The sequence below is a fragment of the Hyperoodon ampullatus genome (genome assembly GCF_949752795.1).
Source record: "Hyperoodon ampullatus genome assembly, chromosome: 19".
NCBI classification, from domain to species: Eukaryota; Metazoa; Chordata; class Mammalia; order Artiodactyla; family Ziphiidae; genus Hyperoodon; species Hyperoodon ampullatus.
Genome location: NC_136932.1, coordinates 2,208,459 through 2,217,217, shown reverse-complemented (window position 1 = coordinate 2,217,217; position 8,759 = coordinate 2,208,459).

Sequence of the window (8,759 nt, the reverse complement as noted above, 5' to 3'; positions counted from 1 at the left end):
GAGAGGTTCAGGTTGGTGCAGGCAAGGGAGCGGCCAGTGGCTCCCTGCTCCCAGCCTTCTGGCCCTCACCTCTCCTTACAACTCTTTCTCTGGCCCCTGAAAGAGAAATCGTCTGAACCACAGCCCAGATTGTTGGGGCAGGCGGGAGGTAGGAGCAAGTGCGGGGTATAGACACAGGCTGTCCTGCAGCCCTGGTCCAAGCTGATTTGCTGAGTGCCTCCACATGGGTCACTGAACTTCTCCCCGTCACTGTCTTGGGCCCTTCCGTCATTAGCATTCCCTAAAAGCTTTTAATCATCATCAGCTGTCCAATATCAAATCTGGGAGAAATCTTGGAGACTATCAAATCCAATCCTCTCATTTTACAAATAAAGAAAGAGACAGGAGAATGACTGATCTAAGATCACATAATAAGTTAATGGCAAGGTCAGAATGAGAGACCAGGTTCTTCCATCCCCCCACCTACTTACCTCCCTACTGATGCACGCATCTACTTGCCCATTCGCCGTCCACTCAGTCACCCATCCATCATCCGTCCAACCACCCATCCATCCACCATCCACCCCGTGCAACCATCCACCCATCTTTACATCCGTCAATTTATACCATTCACCCACCCATCTTCCCATCCGCCACGCAGTCCCGCCTCCCCCCTCTCATCACTGGTGCACTCACCACCTGTCTTCCTGAACGTGAGCTGTTCAGGAAGCTGGCATCATCAACAGGGCCACTGTTCTTGACAAAGTCACAGCTCTCACAGTTCAAGACAGAGTCACAGATGCAGAAGGGTATAAAGAGTACCCATAGCAGAACAGTGTGGAGCCAGATCTCTATGATGCATCAAATATGTTCCGGGAAGAAATATGGATGGATAGGGGCTTTGTTTTGTTTGTGGGAAGTAAGAAAGGAGGGGCAGCTGGGAAAGCAGGATACACGTAGCTGAAACAATCTGGGCAGGCTTCCTAGCAGATGTAGGATGGCGGCATCCCTAAACCAAAGCCTGGGTGTTAGAGAAGCAGGGGGATACCAGATGAGGGGAGGAGGAGGAAGCTCGGGGTCAGGGGCATGCTGCATGCCTGGGACACGCTCTCCAGTTCCTTCTAACACTCAGGTCCCCATGAGAAGGGCAGAGCACTGCATTAGACCACACATTTGACAGGCGTAGGAAAGCTAGGCCCCAGGCCTGCTTGGTCTTTTCTGATTCTCCTCTTCTGTTATGACATAGATATCATCTCACTGTGAACCGTCCAGGCTTGGGATTCTTAGTATCCCCACTTTACAGATGGGAACACTGAGATGCAAGAGATAAGAGGCAGAACTCAACCTTGAGCCCAGTCTCCTGCCCCTCAGCTCTCTCCTGGGTGGTGATCTGCAGTTGTGGAACCTGCTCATGAGGAAAGAACACTGCTGGGAGAAGGGACGGGGTAGAGGTGAGGGAGCTGATCCACGCTCGCTCGCTCGGACCGGATACGCTTCAAAACGACCTCCACCCCAGGCTCTGTGGATGCTTGGGGCTGCAAGCAGGAAATGAGGTATGAGGAGGAGCCAGGGATGTGGGCCCTCCAGGAACCCTCGTGCCGTTCTTCAACCCTGGGCGCTAGGAACAGAGAAGTTCTAGAACCTCTCTTCCTGTCCTGAAGGGGTTAGATGGGAAGAGAGGCTGCCCCTAAGAATGAACCAAATTCCCTCCTTCAGTCGCAAAGCTCACCTGACCAGGACCTAGCTGCCACCTCCTCCAGAAAGCTGTCCTAGGTAGCCCTCACTCCTCTCATTTGTCTATATAATTTCTAAATCCACTCTTCCCCACCACTAGGAAATGAGTAATTTTTCATACTTCATTGAGTCCCTAACTGGGTCATATCTCCGCACATCAGATGGGAGCTCCTGAGAAGGAGGGGCAGTCTTCCCCATCAGAAGAGGGAATCTCTGAGGCTAAGAACTGCCTCTCCCATCAGAACGGAGGCTCCCTGAGGGTGCTTCCTCTCTCAGACCACCTGAGAATGGAGAGCCCATGTGCTCTTTATTCAAGGTCCCAGTTTAGGGTGGAGACCCTCTTGTGGATGCCGTCCTCTTTCAGGTACCCTCTGGGGTGGGCTGGGGCTTCCGGCTCACATCAGTGCCGAATGAATTCTGATTCAGCACAAACTGCTTTTTTCAACAACTAACTCCCTGGGGTGTGTATGGGGAACCCTCCCTGCGCTGTCCCTTGGGGAACTCTGGGAAGCATGACATCAGAATGTCACCAGGCCCTTCCCACCACCACCCCCTTCCAACACTGAACCTTGGAATATTAGACACCCCCCCCATTTACACTCCTACAACATGACGCTCCTACACACACGCACACACACACACCACTCACACGTGCACCTTCAAACCAGGTAACCGCTCCAAGGTGGAAATGCACCTGTTCTCTGGATGCAGTCTGGGCTCTGACTCTACCAGGCCACTCCTTCCTCCCCAAACTTCCCAATTCCCGGAGGAAGAACACCAATAACCTTTGACCCTTCCCTATGAGAAAGGGAGGCAAGTGAACTCTTAAGTTTCCTGGGGCCCAGGGGAAGGAGAAAGACAAAGAAAGGTACACAAGCCCTGGAGAGGAAATGGGCAGCAGGGCAGAGACAGGTTGGTGGAGAGTCAGTCTACAGAGCTGCAGAGAAGAGGAAGAAAGAGCAAGAAGGCGCTGAGCCTGAGAGCAGCAGCGGCGGCGGCGGCGGCGGCGGCGGCGGGGCCAGGGGAAGCAGCAGTACAGACAGGGCTCCAGCAGCCCTGAGTGAGGCCCAGGGGAGGCGTGGAGGAGAGCAGGACCGGCTGCCAGGAGAGAGGCGGCCCTCGTGGGGAAGGAAAGAGGAACGGGGCCCTGGAAGAGGAGAAGGAGCCCAAGAAAGAAGTGCGGCTGGGGAGGGATGGCTGGGAGAGGAGGCCGGGGCAGACGGAGGCAGTGTGGAGCTAAAGGGGTGACCCCCTCCCATAAGGCCCAAGCGGGGGGCATCCAGCAAGCACCGCGGAGACGGGGTGGGGGTGGAGGACAGGCACCTTCTGCACTCTCGGGGCCCGTATCGCCCAATCAGAGCCAAGTGGCTAGTTCTCTCCGATCCATGAGTCCAACTCCGCACCAGGCAACAAGGGGTTAAGCTCTCCCCCCTCCCCCAACACCAGTTTTTTTAAAAAATTAATCTCTCCGGACCTCGGGCAGAGGGAGAGGATTAGGGACACAAATCCTACCTCCACCCCACCTCCTAACAGCCCAGAACCCTAGCTCTGTGCGGGGCCCCCCTAGGGACAGGGGAAGCAAGGTCCTTGTATCTTCGCCCTATCCAACCCCACTCGGGTTCCCACCGCAAGCCGGAGACCCCCAGCTCCGCTTCCCCGTCCAACTTGGGGCTCTTGGGGTCCCAATACCTCACCTCCAGCATCTGTCATCTTCAGCGTCCGGTGCCTCAGAAACCCCTCAGGCCCATGGTGTTTGGGGCTGGGGCCAGGCGGGAGAGGGGCGGGGGACAGTCACCCCGGCCTCGGCGGACTCCGGGCTGGCTCCATCCGCTCCATCCCGGGAGTAGGGGGTAGGGGTCAGCGAGGGGGGTCTTGGAGCCGGAGGGAAGGTGGGGGTGGGGGTGGGGGAGTTCGGAGGGAGAAGGAGAAGGTTTGCAGGAAGCTGGAGGCACGGCGGGAGGGGCTGGACCAGGAGACCTGACGGGAGGATGCTCCGTGCGTGTGTGTGCGTGTGTGTGCGAGTGTGTGTGTGTGTGTGTGTGTGTGTGTGAGAGAGAGAGAGAGAGAGAGAGGAGAGGAGAGGAGAGGAGAGGGGAGGAGAGGAGAGGAGAGGAGAGGAGAGGAGAGGAGAGGAGAGGAGAGAGGAGAGAGGGAGGGAGAGAGAGAGAGAGAGAAACCGTCTCCCCGCCCCGCCCGGCAGGACGCGGGGTCCCCCGCCTGGCAGGCGGATCCTCTTAGCGTCGTGTCAACGGGGATCCGCGGGGGTCCCCAGGGAAGGGGCGATGAGGGGGCGCGTGGCGGGGAGGCCGGGCGCCCGGGAGACAAAGAGCGGGAGGGAGGGAGGGAGGGAGGGAGGGAGGGAGGGAGGGGCGGAGGCAGCGGGAGCACGGGGGAGGGAGGAGGCGGCCCCGGCTGGCGGAGCCGGGCGAGGGGATTCTAGTCACCGCTACTCCTCGGCCCGCGGGAGTCGGGGCGGGTGTGAGCCGACGGAGATGCGGCCCCACCTTAGGACCTACGGGGCTTCTGCCTCCTCTGCAAGGCCCGTGAGGGCTCCTGATTCATCCATTCAACAGACGTCCACAGAGCAGTCGGATACGCCGAGGCCCGAGGGGACCGCGGAGAACAGAGCCGACCTGGTCCGGGCCGTCGTGGCTCGCAGCGTTGTCAGGGGGACAGACGAGTGGGGAGGCCCCCAAGAGAGCGGGTGCTGTGAGCCTTGGTCCACAGAGGACACTTCAGCGCGGGGAGAGCACACCAGAGGGGGCCAGGCCTCTCCTGGGGGCGGGTGAGGATCGGGGCGGGGGCTGTGTGTGGAAGTGATCCAGGAGGATTCCTGGAGGAGGTGACCTGTTGGCTACTTCTGTAGGCCAGGCCAGGGTGGAAGTGCTAGTGGGACTTGTGGGGGTCGGGAGGAAAGGAGAGGAAGATGAAGGATGGGGCGGGGGGTTGCACGTTATCCTACCAGCCATAGGGGAAAAAGTAACAGAGGAGTGAGGGGCTCTGATATGCATTTTAGGAAGAACCCCTCGGCTCCTTTGGAGAAGGCTGCCTGAAGGCGGGGGCACCACTCATGAGGCTGTTGAGAGGTGATGGCAGTGGGCACGAAGATCAAAGATCATGATGAGGAATATTAAGGATGTAGAATTGAAGAAATTGACAGGATTTGGGGCCTGGCTGGCCACAGAGGGAGAAGGAGGGGTCTAGATGACTGCAGGTCTTGGCTTGAGGCCCTGTAGGTGGAGGGGGCATGGGGGGATGAGGTCAGCCTTGGACCTGGTGAGCTGGAGGTGGTGGCAGGCCAGCCAGGGGAGAGAATACAATAATCAACAGCTAGCTACGGTCCCGAGATGGTGCAGGGGGTGCCAGGCACTGTGCTAGGCACTTTTCTCAGATGATTAATGTCACCCTCACGATAAACCCATGAAGTAGGTGTTTCTGTTACCCCCTTTGTTTGTTCAAGAGCAAGTGGTGAGGTTGGGTAAAGGGGGTCCAGAGCTCAGGGGAGCGGCGTGCAGCCTGTAGGGATAGAGTTCCCTGATGGCCAGAGTCTCTGCAGTCCCAGGTCTCTGAGGGGCTCTGGGAGGTGGCATGTTGAGCCCGGATGGTCTTGGGACCATAGGTAAGGACAGAATTCATAACCTTTAGGGGCTGAAGATCCAATGAGATCATGGGAGTTCTGACATCTCTGGGTGTCTTTAGAATCTGCTGGCAGCCATGGGTTGCTGGCTGGACTGTGGAGATCTGGGGAGGGAGTGGTGACTCTGGAGGTCCTATTGGGGCTGTTTGGGGATCACAGTTTGTGGGCACTTGGTGAAATCTGGGTGGTAGGCTGGAGTAGGTAGGAGGGATTGATTATATAGCCCCCATAGGGAGTGGGGAGATGATAGGTATGTAATGTCAATGTTGGGGGCACATTCTATGGGAGGGTGTCTATAGACCATAGGACCCAGGAGGACCCCCTAAATTTCTGGGAGCTGGGAAACTCCCCTCATCTGATTTCCCTCCCTTGTGGCAAATGTTGGGGCTGTGGCAAACCCACGCAAGCTCCTAAGAACTGGGGAGGTGGCAGGGCAGGGCTGGGGTAATGCCTCACACAGGCTTGCCCATGGCCACTTGACTAGCCCCAAACATGGACATAGCTCACAGGTGAGTCACCTCTCAGGCCTGAGGAACTCGCAAAGCTACACACGCCATCCCCAGCCACACACCACACTCAGGCTTTGACTTGGGCTACTTTCCAAAGGGATTCCACCTTTTGGAACATACGGGGTGCAAGCCCCTCACCTAATACACAGGACAGATGGGGGCAGGACCCCACCCGGGATACTCTGCTCTGGTCAGATCAACAGAAGCCCTCATCACAACCCCCATGTCTGCCTCGCCACCCAGGAAGATCCAGCCACTTCACTCCTTGGGGCTTCTTTTTATTTATTTATCTATCTATCTATCTATCTATCTATTTATTTATTTATTTATTGCCACGTTGGGTCTTCGTTGCTGCGTGCGGGCTTTCTCTAGTTGTGGCGAGTGGGAGCTACTCTTCGTTGCAGTGCGCGGGTTTCTCATCACGGTGGCTTCTCTTGTTGCGGAGCACAGGCTCTAGGCGCACAGGCGTCAGTAGTTGTAACACGTAGTCTCAGCAGTTGTGGCTCATGGGCTCTAGGGCACAGGCTCAGTAGTTGTGGAGCATGGGCTTAGTTGCTTCGCGGCACGTGGGATCTTCCCGGACCAGGGCTCGAACCCGTGTCCCCTGCATTGGCAGTCGGATTCTCAACCACTGTGCCACCAGGGAGGTCCTCCTTGGGACTTCTTGGCCAGGTTGCCTGAGCAGGGCCCAAGTCACCTGTAACTCTGGAGATATGACCTGTGACCTTGTGGTTTGGTGGTTTCTGATCCTGGGATTCAGCCACCTGGATTTGTCTTCCCGGCAGTGTTCCAAGGAAGATCCACTTGTAAGAGAAAATGCCCAGAGAGGCATGGCCACCGTCTCCAGGTTGCCAGGTGATTCTTAGTGGGCGGCAGAACTGGACTGGTTATATATGGCCCTGAGGTGTAGAACCAGGATTTTGGGAATGAAGCTGTGCGAAGCCAGAATTTGGCTCGACATGAAGGAGACTTGTGTGACAGAGCCATCCAGAAGGGAGTGGCCACCACAGGAGCTGACTGCCCCTGGGAGTTCTGGTGGAGGACACTCATCTCGGGTTTGTCAGGGACCCACCAAGGTGACTTTGAAGGGCCCTACTGTTGGGACTTCCATTCCTTAGGGCAAAGGGGACTGTGAGAATCCTCTTGGTGGCCAGGCCACTGAACACAAGTGTCTTGTACTTTTTTCTCACACATAGCACACGGCTCCCAGAGCAAGGAGAGGCCCCACTGCCCCCTGCTCTCATCTCTGTCTGGGATTTCACTAAAGTTTGTCCCTGGAACCCTGGCATCTGGACTCCCAGACCCATTGGTATTAGAACTGGTGAGTTAGCAACCAAACCTGCTGGCACAGAGCAGAGGTCTAGGACAACTTAAGGCCTCTCTGGCTACTGCCAGAGGGATTCTCTAGAACCCTGGCGACAAAACTGCTCTGACGTATCATCTCCCACCCCCAGCTGCACCTCCAGAAAACTAGGGGCTGGGTATCCCCATCAGGTTAGACTTCTCAGGGAAGGGGCTCAGGGTTCACCTTACTATATCTAACCCATCCTTTGAATTCCATCAGAGACCTTGAAAAAGAGGAAAGCGATGAGCCTAAGGAAAGCTCTAGAAACCCCAGCCCTCCCCGGAAGGGATGGGGCGGGGGATGGTGGCAGACGGAGTTCGTGGGAACAAGGGTTCTCAGTATAAAGATCCTCAGGGTCAGAGGTAGCACTAGCGGGAGACCACTGGGCTCAGACTGGCATCTCGGCCCCCCCCCTTTGAATCAAGAAACCAGAAAGCAAGGCTCTGGGGGCTGCTTTTATGGGGACGACCTGACAGAGGGCATGGTCCGTACAAAACCGGGAACAATACATACATATATATATTATATACAGAGACGCAGTCCTGTGGAAGGCGGGACAGAGGTGGCCCCGGCCGGAGAAACCAGAAGCACCCCCCAGGGCCCCGCCCACCCAGCCCCGCCCCCTCCATCTGCTGAGGCCAAGGAGGTGAAGTGCATGGGCCCAGGCACTGAGACAGCCAGCTCCTTCGGGGGTAGGCGCACGTCTGGGGGCAGGAAGTGGGTGCTGAGAAATACTGACCCATGGCATGGGCTATTTACAGGGGACGAGGACAAGCCGAGATGGATGGAACAAGGGTTGTTTTTTAAAAAAAGAACAAAAACCCAGGCTGAGGCAGGGGCATGAGGAAGAGGCAAAATGCGAGATGTAATCTGAAAGGGGAGGGGACCTGGGGTGGGGGTCTCACCTCCCTTGGTCCAAGCCCCAATTTGGGGTTGAAGTGGGGAAACGGAGTCGACTTCACTTAGAAAGCAGGCTGCCAGCAGGGCAGCCCTGGTCTCCAAAAAGATGAAAAGTAGTAAAATTCTGCCCTCCAGTCAAAACATTGGAAAACCGTGGGTGTGGGTGGGGTGAGGCTGAATCTCTGCGATGTTGGTACAAGGCTTCCGGGTGCGGCCCTGCGCAGGGCAGGACGGGGCCCGGCTCTCCAGTGACAACTGGTCCCCTTGCCTAAAACCAGGCCCCCTAAGCTGACCTCCTCTCCTCCCTCTCATTCCCAGGGTTGGCCAGGAAACCTGGTCCCCAAAGAGGCCGTGGAACAGTTCCAGGAAGAGGCTATGGCTATTTGGCACCTGGGGGACGGGAGGCACAGGAGAAACTGAGGGCTGCCGCCCCAAGAAAAGGGGGAGCTGGACATCAGGTGTCCTGGACTCTCCCCTTTTCACGAAGGATGCATGAGAAATCAGTGCAGGGCCAGGCCCAGCCTCCAGGCTCTGGGTAGACTCCACCCATCCTGGGAGGGCAGACAGGGATGGGAGGAGAGGTGTAGAGGCAACCCCTCCCAGCGGGAGGGTCAGAATGCAACAGAACAGCACAATGACGGGGGAGCGGGGAATG